The 20,011-nt window shown below is 44.8% G+C and overlaps 2 non-coding genes across 2 annotated transcripts; one reads left to right on the top strand and one right to left on the bottom strand.

The window, feature by feature from the left end:
* trnae-uuc (transfer RNA glutamic acid (anticodon UUC)) lies at positions 1 to 73 on the bottom strand. Its single transcript has one exon. It is a non-coding gene; the product is annotated as a tRNA-Glu (tRNA).
* Positions 74 to 10,795: 10,722 nt separating this feature from the next.
* LOC144533893 (5.8S ribosomal RNA) lies at positions 10,796 to 10,949 on the top strand. The gene has a single exon (XR_013503478.1). It is a non-coding gene; the product is annotated as a 5.8S ribosomal RNA (ribosomal RNA).
* Positions 10,950 to 20,011: the final 9,062 nt, after the last annotated feature.

The raw sequence follows: 20,011 nt of genomic DNA, 5'->3' as shown, positions 1-20,011 counted from the left end.
CACCTGAACAGGTACTTGAACCTTGGACCCTCAGATTGAAAGGCTGATGCTCTACCAACTGAGCTATCCAGGCTTCTGTAAACTGAGGCTCTGGACGAAACAATTGCCTGGACTCAAAATGGAAGTGTAAGTCGGTGACGACCATTAAGCTTTTGCCATGATCACTGTCTTCTAGATAGGAGGAGAGTAGACCCTGATTTGCACAATTCCTTGGAACGCCCATTGTAATGGCACAAACTGCTTGAAAATCGGCCAAATTGGCCAAAATCGGCAAAAAAAAATAAATGCACAACTCATCTTGGCTACAAGCAGACTGTGGACGTCCTGCAAACCTGCATTACGGATGATGATAGTGAGCACAATCAAGCTGTTGCCTTAACAGGGACTTGAGCTGCGGTATTCTTTTTCGCCCAAAACGTAGAAAACACTAATGCAATTTTACGGCTCAAGTCCAATAAAGTTTAATGCTGGTGGGGACCATGAAGCAGCTCTCCCTCTTGATCCGCTTCTATCCGTCCTCATGCAGAAGTACAATCCGTAGTTTGAGCAATAGCCCTCGCGACAGATGTCTTGCCATCCAAGCAGGGAGATCAGCACAGAGATTTGGGTGCTGGCAAAATGGAGGTAGATTGACCACTGTTCATTTAGACATACCACCCACATTGTTATGATACAAACCTGGTTGAAAATGGGCAACATATCTTTTTAAAAGAGTTGTACATGTAACACAAATGCTACTGCAAAGTCTGAAAGTGTAAGGCTTTCCCAAATGCACAACTCACCATAGCTATAAGCAGAATGTGCACCTCCTGTAAACATCCATGATGATAAGTAGCACAACAGACACATCACGCAATAAACCTGTCGCCTGAACAGGGCCCTCAGACCCTCAGATTAAAAGTCTGAAGCTCTACCGACTGAGATATCCAGGGTTCAATAAGATGGGGCTCTGGACAAAACAGTCGCCTGGACTCCAAATGGAAGTGTAAGTCGGTGAAGACCATTAAACTTTTGCCATGATCACCGTCTTCTGGATAGGAGGCGAGTAGAACCCTGATTTGCACATTGCCTGGGAACACCCAGTGTTATGGCACAAACTGCTCGAAAATCGGCCAAATTGGCCAAAATCGGCCAAAAAGCCAAAATGCAAAAATCATCTTGGCCACAAGCAGACTGTGGACGTCGTCCAAACCTGCATGACGGATGACGATAGTGAGCACTCCAGACATATCCCACAATCAAGCTGTCGCCTTAACAGGGACTTCTTTTTCGCTCAAAATGTAGAAAACACTAATGCAATTTTACGGCTCCAGACCAATAAACTTTCTTGCTGGTGGGTACCATAAAGCAGCTCTCCCTCTTGAGCTGCTTCTATACTTTTGGTGTCCTCATGCAGAAGTACAATCCGTAGTTTGAGCAAAAGCCCATGGAGGTAGATTGACCATTTTTTCATTTAGACATACCACCCACATTGTTATGATACAAACCTGGTTGAAAATGGGCAACATATCTTTTTTAATGAGTTGTGCATGTAACAGAAATGCTACTACAAAGTCTGAAAGTGTAAGGCTTGCCCAAATGCACAACTCATCATAGCCATTAGCAGAATGTCCCCCTCCTGTAAACATGCTTGATCATAAGTAGCACCACAGACACATTACACAACAAATCTGTCGCCTGAACAGGAACTTGAACCCTGGACCCTCAGATTAAAAGTCTGATGCTCTACCAACTGAGCCACCATCTTATGGACAGCCTTAACTTTTGCTGGGTCTGTTGACACACCTGACTCATCAATGACGTGTCCCAGAAACTTCACAGACCTTCTGAGCAGCCAGCACTTCTTTGGGGCCAACTTCAGGTTTTGCAGGCGAAGCCGACTAAAGACCAGCTCTAGCCTCTCAAGAGCCAACGCACTAGCAAATCGTCCAGCTGGCATAGCAAGCTAAGAAAGTTCTGGTCACCGAATATGCTGGTCATCATCCTCATGAAACTGGCTGGGCTGTTGCACAGGCCCTGTGGGAGTCAGTTGTACTCGTACAAGCACATGGGTGTTGTGAACGCAGAGTACTTGCGGTCGTCTTCATGCAGCGGCATGTTGTAAAAGCCAGACGTGAGGTCCATTGTGCTGAAAAATGTGTTCCCACCCACAGCAGCCAGACAGTCATTTTGGTGGGCAAGGGGATGGGCATCCTTCAGCGTCCGTTTGTTGAGCCATCTGAAGTCTGTGCACACCCTCAAGTCACCATTTTTCTTCCACACCAAGACGAGAGATGAGGCGAACTCACTGATGGGCTTCCTGATTTTCTCCTTCTCCTCCATCTCACTGAGGACCTGGCGGAGCTTCTGATATTCAGCGGGTGGGACATGTCGGTAAGGTAAATGGAACGGCCTCTCGTCAGTGAGCCAAATCCGATGCACAAACTCTTTGGCCTCACCACAGTCCAGGTGATGGTGGGAGAAGATGTCTTCATATTTGATCACGAGGTCCGCCAGCTTGGCTCGCCACTCTGTTGACACGTCACAAGACTCAAGGTCAAGATCCCTAAGGCCACATGCTCCAGCCTCTCCCGCACAGTTTCGATGTTTACTGTTGGCTCTGATGTTCCTGCAGGCCCGGCAGACGCACTGAGCTCCGGAGCTTCCATGTCCTCCAGGACCAGACAGGTGTAGACATCGGCGAGCTTGGCGTTTCTCCGCAGCGTGACAGGGCTGTCAGAGACATTCAGGATCTTGAGAGGGACCCACCTGTCGCCCCAGAGAGGTGTTACGACTCTGGCGACCATACTGGGTGCGGAATGAGATGCCATCGGCTCTGTCAAAACAGTGCTGCCGGGAGATATCTTGACGTTCATTGGAAGCATGCCCCACACTAGAAACTCACTGCCGGCCGGCAGGGTGACAGCTCTGTTACACCTGACTGTTCCAACCTTGTCTGGCACTTCGTCATCAGACCAACGTTCCAAGCCAGCGAGAAGGGAGAGAAACTGTTCACGTTCTTGGTCACCTGAGCCAGAAGATGACACGGCTTTCCAGTAGCTAGCATCACACTTGAACTGACGAATCACGTCTTATGACGTTTGAGCCGATGATTAATTCATCTTGTTGATTCTGTACAAACGAAAGTAGGGAACCAACACTCTGCATCCATACACTGCCATCTCAAGGTTCACCACTGATTCCGGCTTCACACGCACACCTCCACATCCAACAAAGACAACGTCAGTCATCTCCTGATTGTTCAGCTGGACACCAGCATCGATCGGCTTCTTCCGCGCCTCAGCGCTTAATGAGCAGGCCATTGAACCGCTATCTAACATAGCACCAAGAGTCACTTTGTTTTCAACTTTAACAGGGGTATAAAATAAACTGTCACTGCTCCTGAGTTTTTGAGTGTTCTGAATGACAACAGTCTCTGATTCATCCAAATATTTTATACTGTGGCAGCGGAGAGAGTTTGTTGTTGATGCTGTGGCACGGGCGGCACATATGACTGCTGACACAGAGATAGGAGAGAGAGAATGCTGCTGGTTCTGAGACAGGGCAGATGAGGGGGAAAGAGATGATACGCCCACTAAAGAGAAAGCTGGAGGAGAGAGGGCATTAGCACAGGACGTCACCATGTCAGAAGTGTTGCGGGACTCTGTGTGTGTTTCATGGCAAATCAGTGCAGCCACATGAGCCTTGGGCACGTGTACTTTCGCAGAGGACAACTGCTCACGCTGGTATTCATCTACCCTCTCCTGTACTTCCTTCGTTGTCCAGTCATGTATCTGCTTGTATTTGAACACAGACATAAACTCTAGATCCGGGCAGTGCTTCACAAACATCTTGGCAATCTCTCCTCCCATATCCTCCATGTGTCTGCCCTGACGCTTCAGACCCTCTTCAGCCACATCGGCAGCCTTGTTAAGGCGTAGCCAATAATCAACGGGATTCTCTCTCTGATTGGGCAGAGTTGAGTAAAAATCTTGGAGGGGCAGGCATGAGGATGTGCTACTGAAATACTGTGTCAGCATGCTATATGTGACCTCTGGTGTGCATGAAGACTGAAGTGAGGGGTCACTCCTCAGGCCTATCTTAAATACATCCCTGGCTTTCCCCATTAACCTCCCCATTACAACTTCTGGCTGTGATGAAACGTCACACTTTTGTTTCTTGATGTATGCTCTCATCAACTCAACCCATTCAGTCACTGTGTACTTGTCAGTATTATCACCCCTGAAAATGACGGGTTCCTTGTCAGACCGCACAACAACGCTAACGTGTGTTCTCACTAAGTGTACTAGTACCACCACTAGGCTGACTGTTCTGGGCGTTGTGTAGACTGAACTGTGCGTCATTTGTATGGTGCATGGGAGAATTACCCTGACCAACCCCACTAATAACGCCATTAGAAACAAGTGAGGCTGTAATAGACTCGCCTATCTGTGAGCCTAACAGTGAGCTCATATGCAATGTGGTATTTTCATCAACAGGAGTCGAATGAGGCAGCTTATGTTGCGACATATGCCTAGCTGATTCCGTCGGGTCCTGCTTCAACCTTAAATCCCTATTTCCCGTAGGTAACACAGGAGAAGCACCCACATCCATCCCAACAGACTCTCTGGACTCTAAATAACCACCCATTAGACCTCTACCCCTCCCTAAAGAGAAGTGGCTAATGTCAGACTCATCATCTGGCTTCAACTTACTAGCCATTTCACTACAAAAACAGAAATGACAAAAATATACAGAAAAAAAAATAATTTAGACTTGAAAATGTAATTGCAACAGTTGCTCACAATCCTCAGTCATTAGAGCATTGTCCGCCCGAGTACCTGATCACAATCAAAACTGTAGTGCAGACTGCTCCCAGAGAATTCCACGCAGCTCCCTCGGCGCGTCGATCTGCATCAAGCTGATCTGAGATCATCTGGGTCACGGCACCAGGGTAGCGGTGGTCAAGCATCAGGGGGACAGAGGCAAAATGTTGAATTTTTCCTCTTTTTATTTTTCCTTTGGAAATAAATCAGAACATTGTCTACAGGCTTTGGTGTACACATTTACAGCTTCCGATCAAAAGTATACAGCTTCTCTGCCAATCACTCTTTCAGCAATAGAAAATGCACACAAAACCATCATCTGAATCATAACTTGTAAACTTCTCATATAGAATGGCGTAACTGCAGCCTAAGTGCACAAGTTACAGCACTTCATTAAAACCTAATTACATTATGGAGCCACATACCTTTGGAAAATAAATCAGAACATTGTCTTCAGGCTTTGGTGTACACATTTACAGCTTCTGCACAAACAAAATATAAAGAATGCATTGCGTTACATACATGTACTGTATTACACGTAGTACATGTAATACAGTTACATGTACTACGTCAATATCCCATTGTACACTATCCGTGCTTGCTAGCAAGCGAGGCATGCGAGACAGAATGTTAAAAACAGATGGATCGACAACTAATTAACGTTCGGGAATACTCGCTTAACATACGCTGTTGTCTCAGACATATATCGAAACTATACTGAGCTTAAACATACACACATGATAGACACAGAGTAATATTGCTTCCAATGTATGGACGTGACTAGCGGAGTTTTACAGCTAGCCAAGTGAAGTAATTTGTACACTGAACTGACCCGATCAAAAGTATTCAGCTTCTCTGATCAGGTAGGGAAGCAGTGCGAGACTACACGCAGCAGATCTGTAGTACACCAAATGGCCAAGGGTGGCTCCATTCACAACTATTAACCAAGGCTGTTCATTTTTTGGCGAAAATCATATATAACAATACACTACGTTTTTAACTCTGTTACAGTAGCCTATAACCTACTGAGGAATGATCTGGACATTTGGGAGGAATTTAGAAAGAAATTATACTGTAGTTATTTTTACCTACTGGGTACCTATTTTTTTCTTCAAGATAAAACACAATCATGACTTACAATGAATATATATGGTTACTCTGACAGAAAACTTGACAAGTCCTTTTTTTCTTCCATGTTGGCAAGTAAAATTGAAGCAAACTTTTGTCATACTGCTATGCAGTTATAGAGTAAGTTAGATATACGTACAGTGGTAGCTCCCCGTTGATGCTTAATGACCGGATAGCTACAGGGAACATGGGCTGTATTCTCCGGCAGTGTTACTTCCATCCTTGTTACGCTTAATTACAGAATAACTACAGGGTAGGCAGGCTGTAATCAAAAGCAATGTTAGCTCCTCCATTTCTTTCTTCTTTTAATGTTAAGATTATAATCCCTCTTTCAAAAAGACCATTTAAAAATGACAAACCCCTCCTTAAGAATAAATCTCTTTCAATGAAATATAATTTATATTTAAAAAATAAAAACTTTTATGTAAACTGTCCACATCATGTCCTCCAGCAACATGATCTCACAGAATTCCGTGAAAATCTGTGGCAGTTTCATGGAATCGCAAAAAATTCCGTGATGGGCTCATGGAAGAATTCTGTGAAATGAACACAGCCCCTTAAGTTAAGTAAAAGGTTGTGGGTGGGCATACGTTTCTATGACACGCAGGACAACAACGTGACGGTTGGGTTTAGGAAAAGAACGGGATGGTTACGGTTGGGTTTAGGAAACTTGACACGCGGGACACGATCCCCGGTCTCCTGGGTAAAAGTCCTGTGTTTGACCCACCCACCACCCCAACCAACCTCCCTACATGGATTTTTAGGCTTTTCATACTACTCGCTACCGTAGTCGCTCCTAATGCTATGTCATCTTTTTATTGACTTTACATTGGCATTGTTTTCCGTGGTGGCCACACAGAATTTTCACACATTCCGTGTCACCACCACGTAATGCGGTGTTAACAGTTCGTGATCATTTCACGGAATTCTGTGAGACCAGGCTGCCTCCAGAGTGAAGGGGTTCTTGTATAGCGTTGTGTCAATTGTTTCAGCTGGTGATGTAGGCTCTCAGGTCAGTGGTCATCCTGATGCATCTTCCTGAGGATACTGAGACTTTCCTGATGTTGTTTCTCCTCTGATGGTTTTCCGTACTGTGAGGAGAGTCTGTTAAGTCCGGGACCAGCTTCAGGACTGACTATCAAGTCACTCAGATGACCTGTTAAACATTGCACATTTAGCGTTAGATTGTACTGTTATATAATGACTATCCATGCATCCATTATTTGATATTCCATTTATCAAGGTTGCAGGGAAATATGACTTAATGCTCTCCCCTTGCAGTTCCTCTAGCCTTTAGAGGATGAGGTCGCTTCTTCGATCAATCAGTGGGAAAAATGCATCATAAACTGTGTATTAACGTGTGTTAGTATTGTAAAGTAACTTAGTAAATCTAAATTACATAATGTTCCACACAACAGCAGCTAGCACAATGACTGGAGGAGAACTAAGCAGACAGGGCCTTCATTTGTACAAAGCCAGTTGAGCTAAAATTGCCATACAAAGTTTCATGAAAAAACATGAAAAGAAAGCCACATCCAACCTACTTCAGTCAGTATTGAACTAAAGATCAAACAGTCTCGAGTCTGAGCATTAAAATTTCTCCAGCCTGTGGGGCTACGATCGAAGCTAACGTTGCCTGCATTAGCTACGCAACATGCTAACGTTAACCTGCAAAATAAATGCAAACATAAAAAATGGTAAAACTTACAGGTTCCAAGTTTGAAGTTGGGTCGTACCGATCCATCCTGAGCTTCAGTTTTTAAGCATATCCTGCTGTATACTGACTATAAACTGTAGTACAAGGGAGAATCACGTGACCGATGATCGCAATGGTTGCACAGAACTGAGGCTCCGCACCCACGTCCGCATTTTCATTAAAAACCAGGTCTATTCTTTCTTATTCGACATCAGCCATTTTATTTGTTACCACTGTGATTTATTGGAATGCCTGCAGGAGCAAAAAAGCAGGTCTCGCTGCCATTTACCCGAGTACAGAAGTCTACCAACATGGCGACGGCTAGTATGGCTACTGATGCTAACGCAGACTTACACATGGAGAACGTTATGGCCAAGGTCCTGGAAAAGTAACAAGATATGCTTCAATCAGTGGTCCGCAACACAGTGATGGAAGCGTTGGCAGAAATTGACACCTTGCTGCAACACATCAGGACAGAGCTTGAGAGGCAGGGAGCTACAGTATGGGACCTGGTGCAACGACTAGACAAGACGTAGGGAGACAACAGGCAGATGAGAAACACGGTGAAAGCCTACATTGATGACCACAAGAAATTTGAGTTTAAGCTAGGCGAAATGGAAGACAGATCATTGGACTGAGAGAGGGCAGCGAAAAAGATGACCCAGTTGGATTCCTGCTAAATCAGCTACCGGTGTGGATCCCCTCTTTACAGAACAGGGCTACCATCGAAATTGACAGGGCGCACAGAATCTACGGCAAGGGTACAACGACATGTACGCTGATTTTCAGATGTTTGAGATACCAAGACCGCCAAGCAATCCTTCAGGGGGCGAGACAAATACAGCAGAAAGGCCCAATTCGTGATTCCAATGCAACGCTGTGCTTTAAGCCTGACTACAGTGATTTCATCGTCCAGCGGCGCCAGGAATTTATAGGAGTACAGCATAAGTTACATGCTAAAGGCATCTCAAACTTTATTATTTATCTGGCAACCCTGAGAGTCACCCGCGGAGGGAGAACGCTCATATTCACTACAGCCAAAGGATGCGGACATGTTCTGTCGGGATCTGGATATGGAGGAGGATGTGACATCCGCGCGAGCCGCTTTGCGGCCGGACCGGGCGCTGTCATCGGACCCAGAGGACGGCGAGGGGACCTCTTGTCTGGTGCTGGAGCCAGGGCTGACGGACCCGGCGGCTGTGAATTAGCGGTGTTTGACTCGAGGGCACTGTATGTACGCTTGTTAGCCAGGCTTTGAAGGAACATTTAATTAGGCTGAAAACATGATGTCCGCGGACTGTTCAATTTATGATCTATGTTTATTACTCTCACTAGGCTGGTGTGCTTTTTACATAGCCTATTTCAGAACTTAATGGCTGGTTGAAACATAGTATGTGAGTTTGGGAACCGAGCTGTAAAGGAACATTTGGTTAGACTGAAAGAAAATGATGAACATTCATCTTGTAATCTATGTTTTCTACTCCTACATGGCTGGTTTGTTTTTCACATGGCCTATTTCAGAACTTAATAGATGGTTGAGACCTAGTTCTAAGGTTTTTGTAACATTGTTCATGTTTAATATAAGAGTGCATTAGACCTGTTTCTATTAACCTATGACATTAGACAGGAGGGGCAGTTTTGAGCTGGAGTTTTGTGCGAGTTGCATTTGATGTGGCCACGTATCTTACAAAGAGGGAAGGGGGTCTGCGGTCTCAGAGGGTTAGGGGATTTATTTTATTTGTTATGTTTCTGCCACACTTTGTTTAGATCTAACAGTTCACCCTTTGCTACAAATTTACCAGCGAATTCCGGTAGGGTACTCGAGACATGTATACGTGTACATTTTGAGGATGGCTGAGCTTTCAATCCTTTCAGTTAACATCAGGGGACTGAATGGGCCGATCAAACAACCTAAATTCCTGGACTATTTAAGAAGGAAGAACATAGACGTGGCGCTTACTCAAGAGTCACATCTACGTAAAAGAGATGTAAATCGTCTGCAAAATAAATATTTTAAGGTTGCTGCTTCATCTACTGAGGACACCAAAACCAAAGGCCATTGTGTTGCTGTCACGGAAATGCACACTCACCGTAGTCAAAAGTAGTGAAGACCTATCAGGCAGGATATCTTATATATGTACCACGATAAGGAGTAGGAAGACAGCCTTTGTTTCGGTATATGCACCGTCTACATATGATGAAAAATGTTTCCTTTTATTCAAAGTTGTATGAGTCCTCCTGCAACTCAGATCCAACACAGTGCCAGGAGTTCCTAAAAGAGCTAAACCTGCCTCTTCTTGAACCAGAGGAGGCAGAAGAACTGGGTCAACCTATAACGTTAGAGGAATTTAAATCAGCAATAAAAACAGTTAAAAAAGGGAAAAACACCGGGGTTAGATGGAATCCCATCAGAACTTCTTCTACAATACTTTGACATATTAGCCTATCATTTTACAAACTTTAACCTCGGCCATAGAGAGGGGCACTTTTCATCAACAAACCAACACTGCACTAATTTCTGTCATACCCAAAAAGGGCAAAGATCTTACGGCGTGCTCAAACTAAAGGCCCATCAGCCTTATTGGGACTGATATTAAGCTCTATTCCAAAGTCTTGGCACTCCATGAACTACTATGAAACTATATTAAGTAGTGTTCAAAGGGATCTGGCCAATTGGTCTGCGCTGCCAGCATCGCTACGGTCCAGGATTGCTGTTGTTAAAAGGAACATAGTTCCTCGTGTGAATTTCTTAAGTACAACGATGCAACAACCAACCGCCTATGTCAACTTCCATTTTCCCATCACAATAAAATCTCTATGGTTTACTGTAACTTCCTCTTAACATTCAACTGTGAGAGTCACACCCGGTCACACCAAAAAAAAATAGGCTACCTTATAAAAACGTTAGTGTGCTTTGCTCCTGATCATTGCTCCAGGAGGTCCTCGAAAAAAAGATTGTCTTATATTCCATAATAAGTATGATCGTTGGAGGAATTGGTTTATAATTGTATTCTGTGTCACATGCTCCTTACAAAAAAGTTACAAAATAAAGTTAAGAAAAAAAAGATCAGCCCAGAATGATGGGGAGCGCCCAGAGGTTCTGTTATCCCCTTTAAAACCCTTTTGTCTCCGAACTGTGGCCTCCAAACAAAAGCAAAAATGTGACAACTCTTAGCGGTGGATCACTCGGCTCATGCATCGATGAAGAACGCAGCTAGCTACGAGAACTAATGTGAATTGCAGGACACATTGATCATCGATACTTAGAACGCACCTTGTGGCCCTGGGTTCCTCCCGGGGCTAAGGCTGTCTGAGGGCCGCTTTGTCATCAATCAGAAACGTTCGCATTTCCGTGGCTGGGGCTGTCGCAGGCGACCTTGGTCGCCTTCGTCCCCCTAAGTGCAGACTTGTGTTCGGGATGCCCGGTGCGGTACATGAGCCTGTCGGCTCGCCTTCCTCCCCGTTGGCGCCAACCCCTCTTTCCATCTGACACAACTTTTCTGTATGTTGTTTTAGCTTCTAAACACCTCAATAGTGTAGAAGTACATATTTTAAAAATCTATTTCCTACATAATTTTTTCTAAACATTGATTAACTTGGGGCTCTAACCTGCAATATGCTCTTTAAGAGGATGTTGCTGTTGAAGGCAGCGCTGTCGAAAAACATAAGCAGGTACATGAACTTCAACCTCTGGCCATATGCCCCGCCCATTTCTGCTGGTCGTCTGCAGTGTCAGGTTGCTCTGCGGCGGAGTTAAATAGGTGTTACGATTTGTCTAAGGCTGGAACCCAAAAGCAGACCAGGACAAGGTAAGTAGGAATTACAAGGTGAGTATTTATTTGGAATATGAATATTGAAGTGGGTAGGTCCAGATGGTCGGCAGTGGGTGAAGCAGGAAGGCTGGAGGGTTTTGTGCTGATCCAAAAATGCAACAGTGAAGTAGACAGCCAGGCAGGTGTGAGTGACAATCCAGGTGATTAACTGCAGATAGAGGAACAGGCGGCAGATTAGCGACAGGCAAAAAGACAAAACAGCAAAAAGACTTTCCAAAACTTGACGCTTGATACGAGAGCTAAACATACTGGTTACGCTAACGATCCGGCAGGGAATAGATGTCTGGTTATGGCTTATATAGTGCAGAGGTGATAATCAGGACCGGGTGTGCAGATAGCAGCAGGTGTGCGTAGTTGGGGAATCAGCAGGGATGCGTTCAGGAAACTCAGGAAAAACAGACTTCAGGTTAGAGCAGAAGCAAACCCCAGGGCAAAAAACAGGCTCAGGATGTTGGAGTCATGACAGTACTCCCTCCGACGGACGCCACCGGCGGGACCACCCGGAGCGCCAGGATGGATTCTATAGAAGTCCCGGTGCAGGTCTGCATCAAGGATCTGGCGCCGAGGTATCCAGCTCTTCTCCTCAGGACCATAACCCTCCCAGTCCATGAGGTATTGGAAACCCCGCCCACGCCATCTGGAGTCCATGATGCGGCGAACGGTGTAGACAGGACCCCCTGTCGATCATCCGAGGGGGGAGGCGGACGAGGAGGAGGGAGCAACAGGGGACTGAGGAGAACAGGCTTAAGGCAGGAGACATGGAAGGCAGGATGGACTCTGAGGGTCTTGGGCAATTTCAGACAGACAACACCAGGGTTTATGATCCGTTCCACCACAAACAGACCAATAAACTTAGGGGACAGTTTCTTAGATTCCGTCCGCAGGGGCAAATTCCGGGTGGCCAACCAGACCTTATCACCAACCACGTAGGTAGGAGCCGGGACACGGCAACGGTTGGCTTGATGTTGGTAACAGTCAGAGGCTTTTAAGTAGGTTCTTCCTGGCACGATGCCAGGTCCGATGGCAGCAGCGAATGTGAGCTTGGACTGAGGGAACCGAGAGATCTTCTCCTGAGATGGAAACAGGGGTGGTTGATAACCGTACAGGCATTGAAAAGGGGACATTCCAGTGGCAGAGGTTGGGAGAGTGTTATGGGCGTACTCAGCCCAAGGCAGCTGAGAGGACCAGGTGGTGGGATTAGAAGAGACGAGGCAGCGAAGCGTGGACTCAATCTTCTGGTTGGCCCTCTCAGCTTAACTGTTAGACTGGGGATGGAATCCAGATGTCAGGCTGACAGTTACTCCAATGGCTAGGCAGAAAGCCTTCCAAACGGCTGAGGTGAACTGCGGGCCACGGTCTGTAACAATGTCACCAGGTAGACGGTGTTTCCTAAAAACTTCCTTGACCAGGATATTGGCAGTTTCAGTGGCAGACGGAAGTTTGGGGAGGGGCAGAAAGTGAGCAAACTTGCTGAATCTGTCCACCACCATCAGAACAATGGTGTTCCCCTCAGACAAGGGCAACCCAGATACAAAATCCAGAGCCAGGTGTGACCAAGGTCGCCGAGGAATGGGCAGAGGATGCAGAAGTCCAGAACTGGGTCGATTGGTTCCCTTATTTTGGGCACACACCGACATGCAGCAACGAAACTCTGAGTCTGTTCTCCCATGGCAGGCCACCAAAACCGTATGCACAGTAAGGCCATAGTTCGAGCCACACCAGGGTGACAAGCCATCTTGCTGGTGTGGGCTCACTGAAGCACAGCAGAACAGACAGAGTCAGGCACAAACAGACGACCTGGCGGACCATTACCAGGACCGGGCTGAGTCCGAAGGGCTGTCATAACCTTCTCAATCCTCCAGGTGACAGCTCCCACGATGAGTTTCTGTGGCAGAATAGTCTCTGGTGTTATCTTATCCTCCACTTCCTTGGAAAACATCCGCATTAGAGCGTCCGCCTTGCCATTCTGTGAGCCTGGTCGAAAGGTGAGAGAAAAATTGAAGCGTCCAAAAACCAAGGCCCACCTGGCTTGACGTGAGTTTAGACGTCTGGCGGATTGCACGTATGCAAGATTTTTGTGGTCTGTCCAAACAACAAACGGCTGCTCAGCCCCCTCCAGCCAGTGGCGCCACTCCTCCAAGGCGAGTTTGACAGCAAGCAGTTCCCGGTTCCCCACATCATAGTTTCTTTCAGCTGGAGAGACGACGAGAGAAAAAGGCACAGGGATGAAGCTTATTGTCACTGGAGTTCCGCTGGGAAAGAATGGCACCAACTCCCACATAGGAAGCATCCACTTCCACAACAAACTGACGAGATGTATCTGGGTGAGAGAGGATAGGTGCATCAGTGAAGATCCAGGAAAGCTTTGTTCACCTCCGGATTCCAACTGAATGATCTGGAACTAGAAGTCAGGGCAGTGAGCGGAGCAGCCACTCGGGCTGTAATCGCGGATGAATCGTCTGTAGAAATTTGCAAACCCCAGAAACCTCGGAGATGATGTAACCGAGGAAGGTGGTGGTGTGGGCATGAAAATCACATTTCTCAGCCTTAACAGAACAGACAGTTCTCCAATAACCGCTGCAGAACCTGTTTGACATGCAGGACATGGTTAGGCAGATCTTCGGAAAAAACACAAGAATGTCATCCAAGAGCCAAAAACAAAACGACCGATCATGTCTCTCAGAACATTGTTTACTCAAAGTGGCCCATAGCAGTATTGAACCCCGTCAGCCATTCGTCTCCCTCTTTAATACGGACTAAGTGGTAAGCATTGCGTAAGGCCAGCTTGGTGAAAATGGTAGCGCCCTGTGGGGGAGTCAAAAGCAGAGTTCATCAAGGGCAGAGGGTACTTGTTCTTGATAGTTATGTCATTAAGCCCACGGTAATCAATACAAGGCCACAGGGAGCCATCTTTCTTACTTACGAAGAAGAACCCCGCTCTCAGGGGTGAAGAGGAGGGGACGAGTGAGGCCAGCAGCAAGAGAATCCTTAATGTAGGTTTCCATGGCTTCATGTTCCAGTTTGGAGATACTGTAGAGGCGGCCCTTAGGGTTGGCAGCTCCAGGGATAAGATTGATAGCACAATCATACGGTTGATGGGGGGGGCAGAGACAGGGCCTTCTGTTTGCTAAACACCTTCTTAAGATTGTGATAGACATCAGGATCCATGGACAAGTCTGGGGGTGGTGAATCCAGTTCCTGATTAGAAGCAGAGAGGGCACAGGCAGTTTTAAGACAGTTAGCATGACATTTTATACTCCAGTTGGTTACTTTGCCAGTGACCCAATCGATAGTGGGGTTGTGTTCTTGAAGCCAGGGGTAACCCAAAACCAGGGGAGCGCAAGGAGAGTGCAGGATGAAAAAGGATATGACCTCCGAATGATTTCCTGATATCAGCGGGTCCAGTTCTCTTAGTTATCCGTGCCAGTAATTCGCCGTTAAGTGTGGTAGCTTCAATGGCCTCCGGGAGACATTCCTTGTCTGTTCCACCAGATTGGTATCCATGAATCTATCAAAGCATTAATCTCAACAGAATGATTAGAGTTCATGAGTGTGACAGGAACTGGAGGTCTTACAGGATCGTTGGAAAACTGAGATTGGCTCGCTAAGAATCCTCCCACTCTTAGCGAGCCTGGGAGTTTAACGGCCTCTGTGGACAGGAGGAGATGTAATGGTTCTTTTTACCGCAGTAAAAACAGCTATTTGACTCACGTCTATGCAAGCGCTCCTCTACTGACAATCCGTGACGTCCCACCTGCATGGGTTTGGAATCTGATGACCGCTGTTCCCCTTTAATCTCCTGGAATGTAGCTCGGTCCGCCAACTCCGCTCCATTTCCAGATTTGGAAGGTTGACGACGCGGAGATTGGTTGGAAAAACCTCTCACGTCTCTCCCTCCTTCTGTCTCGGCATCTGTTATCAACACGAATAGACAAAGCCACCAACTTGTCCAAGTCACTAGGCTCAGGATAAGAGTTCATCCTTTATCTGTTCAGATAATCCCTGATGACACACAGCCTGTAGTGATTTCTCATTCCACCCACTTTCCACTGCCAATGTTCTGAATTCAATCACAAATTCTGCTACGCTGCGTGATCCCTGGCGCAAAGAGAACAACCGCTTAGATGCGTCCTTACCTCGGACGGGGTGATCAAAAAGTTTCCTCATCTCGGTCGTGAAAACGTGGTATGAAGCCAGGCAGGAGTTCTGTCGTTCCCATAGGGCAGATGCCCACTCCAGAGCCTTTCCCCGCAGCAGTTCAATCACAAAAGCAATCCTAGCTTAGTCAGAAGCAGATAGCAGCAGGTGTGCGTAGTTGGGGAATCAGCAGGGATGCGTTCAGGAAACTCAGGTAAAATAGACTTCAGGTTAGAGCAAATTTGGGCCGAATTGCCGATATCATTTATAGGCCTTTTCTTTTTTGCTTTTTGGCCACGCCGGCCCATAAAGAACTGACCATTGGTTAATTTTCTTTATTGGCACTGGCCTGACCCAATCAAATCCAGGAACCCACTCTCGGCCCTAAGACACACCTTGTAATAGTTATGCTTATGCTGGAAGTTTAGCATGCACGTTAAAATGGACAAACGACCACCAAAGCGCAAGGGAGATGCAGAGAAATTACGGGAGAAAAAGCTTGAGAATTTACAGGCGGGTGCCTCAAAATGTGCCAAAATTTCTGACATGTTTGGGACTGTAGTAGCTTCTTCACATCAGCATTACCTGAAGTAGAGGAAGGAGGAGAGGTGGCTGGTTATACAGGGAAGCAGAAACAACATCATGACAGGGAAGAAGTAGCCAAAGAGGAGAAGAGTGACCATGACAGGGCCATGGGAGCGAGTGAGGAAAAGATGGAAGAGAGTAGTTGACGACGTGGTAAGGAGTAGGGAAATTAACAGGGACTCTCAGGAAGGGAGGGAGGGTGTGTGTGTCTGTGTGTGTGTCTGTGTGTGTGTGTGTGTGTGTGTGTGTGTGTGTGTGTGTGTGTGTGTGTGTTTTTTAGTTGTGCCTAAATTCTTCGTCTTTGGCAATTACTTGCACTTGAGTATGGACATTGTGTACTCTATGGCCTCCAGGTCGTCAATCAAAAGTGAGTGAGTACACTGCTTCTCTTGTATTGGTGCTCTTTTCCAGGGTATATACTACTCTCAGCTTTATTGTAGCTTGTGGGAAGGGTTATGGTTATGGTTATTGTATTTAGCAGACACTTTTGTCCAAACTGACAAAATATGAATCTTACAATAGTTAAAATTAACAGTTTTTAAAAGTTGCTAAGCCAATATTAAGCAAAATAGTAATAATAACAATAATAGCAATACAATATCAAATATAATAATTAATATAATAATAAATAAAAAATACCATAAATATACAAATCATAACTCTAAGAGTTAAATAGTTATTTAAGTGTAAGATCAACAGATAAGTCTTGAGACCCCTCTTGACACTAGGCAACTCGTATCATAGAATGCACGCATATTTTAAGAGGACTGTCTGCAGGGTGTCTGACCAATCACAGTGGGTGTGGGCCGCCTGGGCCAAAAATGCCAGGGCCGATTTTTTTGTCCCAGTCCAGCCCTGGGTGCAACACATTTATTTTTGTTGGTTAGATAACCTCTTGGAAAAGTCTAAACACAGATACAAGTCAGCGCTCTCATAAAAATTACACTAGACATCCCATACTGACACACACTGACAGCTCTCTGCTGATAGTTTTGTGCTCAACGCGAATAACAACCGCACATTTTAGTAAGAGCATCTTTTTTTCATTTCATTTGTACATTTTGTGCAGATTTGTCAATTGTTTAATTGGTACTCTTTTGGTCACTTGTCTCATTGTAGGAGTCAAACTTACCCTAACCTAATTTTAACCATGAATTTAGGACTATATATTCATTATATTATTGTATCATTTTATTACATGAACCATGAACGTAATAATGATATAATAATACAATGAACAGAATGTATTATTGTGACTTTGTGGTTCAAATTGGGTAAGTACATTTAGACATAAAGGGGTGTCTTCATAAAGTCGTTTTTTCAGCAACCTAGAAAAGACAGTCTTTCCCCTTTCAACAACATTTGAAAGTATTAATGTAAAGCACATATGTCTTTTCAGGGGATTTATGCTGGGGTGGGGGGTTACAAATGTTTTTCAGTTGAAATGAAGGCGTTGGTTGGCTAGTAGTAGAAGATAATTCTACAGCTGTGCTTTAAAACAAATTGTTGTGATCCAAGCAAGTTTACATAGTGAGACATGTGAACTGGCCACAGGTAGAAAAAAGACCACAAGGTAGTCTTCTGTGAGGCCTCAATGACCCCTGAGGATGGAGTGAGACATTTTACTAGATGGATAAACACTCTTTATCTCCACTTGGAAAACTTGCTACATGGAATTTATTTCCATATATATATAATTCACTATATGCTCTGGTGTCATGTATTCCCTTGAATTTTCCCAGGGAGCTGCTTCTATGCGAGATGTGTTATCAGAAATATGTCATCAACCTACCAGCAGGGGATTTTTGCCTTTTTAGTTACTCTTCAGTGGTTGGCAAGCCAGTGGTATATTTCACAGGGAAAAGCCATTTCAGAAACATGTCTGTCAGCATTTTTAGGAGGAACAGAAAAGAGTGCTACATTGATGGGGAAGGAAGCATGGAAAGGATGGAGGGAAGAGAGGGGAGGGTAGAAAATGGGAAAAAAATGACAGACAGAGATGTGGAGAGAGAAAGATGGTTAAGGAGAATGAGGAGATAGATTGATAGAAAGAAGCAGAGGGTGAATGAGAGCAAATAAACAGAAATACAGGATGCATATGTTATTGATGTGGGTCTGCCATGGTAAAACTACAATGTTCTGAAGTAGGACTACAGAAAGCGCATCTGGATACTGCACCCTGTGCAATCTTACCGTTTTGTTTCATGCAGGCTCTATAAGCATCAACCCGCTGGAAAATATTACTTCATCATTATTTTATTTCCCATCTTATTCTGCATTATTTCTATTCATGTGAAGTACTCGTGCATGTCATTTCTTTATTGTAAAGCACTGAGCTGTAGGGCATTTTTTGTATGAGGGTGTGTTATGCAAATAGTTTATCATTATTGGTTGCTCACACTCACCCTCCTGTCCACTCATATTTATCCACACGAATCACATTTAGTAGAAGGGGATCCCACTTAGTAAAATAGATGTTTTATTTACAAAGAATATCTTTACAGCATTTACTTTCTAAATGGGACGTTTTGGGACCGTATGTGGCGTTTTCTTGTGTGGGGTGCAAATGTTCCACCAAAACAAGTTCCTTCCTGAGACCATTTTGTAGAACCACCGTCTCTGTGTCCAAAGCTTAGCACCGCCCAAGACAATTGTGATTGGTTAGGAAATATACATTTATTTCATATCAGAATTCCAATCTGAAGAGTTCATTTTGTAGCCTAAAAGTTGATTTTACAAGAATATCCTACATTATTATTTCATGCATGAAATGGACTTGACTAGCATTTATTTAATAAAAAAAAAACATTATGAATGTAAAAACATATTTAGTGATAGTCTTAATTTTCCAGAGAGTACCCCTACTTTCAAGTAGTGTTTTTTAGATAACTTGGATAGACTGTTGGCAGCTTGCACTGCATGAAAAGTGGGATTTTCGTCCCCATAAACACCTGTAAACGCCCGTATATCTCCCTAATTTTCGGCAGTTAATGACAATTTACAGGCTGTGAACGTCGCGTTCGTCTGTGCCACATATTGTCGGAAATGAACCATGACGTATGTGGAGAGCTCCCGCGGTGGTGCTAATGGCTCTAATAAGCATATGAATACCAGGGAAACCTCTCCTGGCCAGAGAGTGTCTGGCCTAATTAGCATATGAATGGCAGCGACACCGCTGCCATTTACTTTAAGTATTGGCTGAAGCCAATACTTAAAGTAAAGTAAAATCACTCCTGATCATATAGGCTATATATACCGTATCAAATATATATATATATATATACACACACACACACACTATGGACTATTACCATCAAGGACATGAATTTATTGAGGAAAGGAAAATTTGCCAGGAACGTGATGTTTATTCAAAAAAAGAGCTTTATTAGCACAAAACAAACACAGCCTACACAACAAATGGTAAACTGGTAAAAAAAAATTTATCTGGCGGCATTCTGTCTTCATTCGGTCTGTTTTGCAGATATCTGTGGTGCGTTGCCCTGTACTTCTAAAAGGACATACAATCCATCCAGCACACTCTGTCTCGCTTCCAGCAGCTGTAAAAACAATCAATAAAGACAATCAGTACTACGCGATGCACTGCGTATGGACACAACACATCTATTAATTCATTTTAAAAAGTCACATTGACCAAAATGGATCTAATCTTACCCTCTTTCTTCTCGCTGGACTCTGAGCTGAAGTCTTCACAGCTTCCGCCTGCGATGCAAGATCTGGTTGTTTCTACCTGAAGCTCCTGCTTACTGTCTCGTAATTACAGGCAGCTGGAAAACAATTAAATGAGAGTGGTATGAATAAAAAAACAT

The sequence above is a fragment of the Sander vitreus genome, chromosome 18 (assembly GCF_031162955.1).
Source record: "Sander vitreus isolate 19-12246 chromosome 18, sanVit1, whole genome shotgun sequence".
Classification (NCBI taxonomy): domain Eukaryota; kingdom Metazoa; phylum Chordata; class Actinopteri; order Perciformes; family Percidae; genus Sander; species Sander vitreus.
The sequence above is the reverse complement of the archived record's forward strand: the minus strand, read 5'-3'. Positions and strand labels throughout refer to the sequence as shown.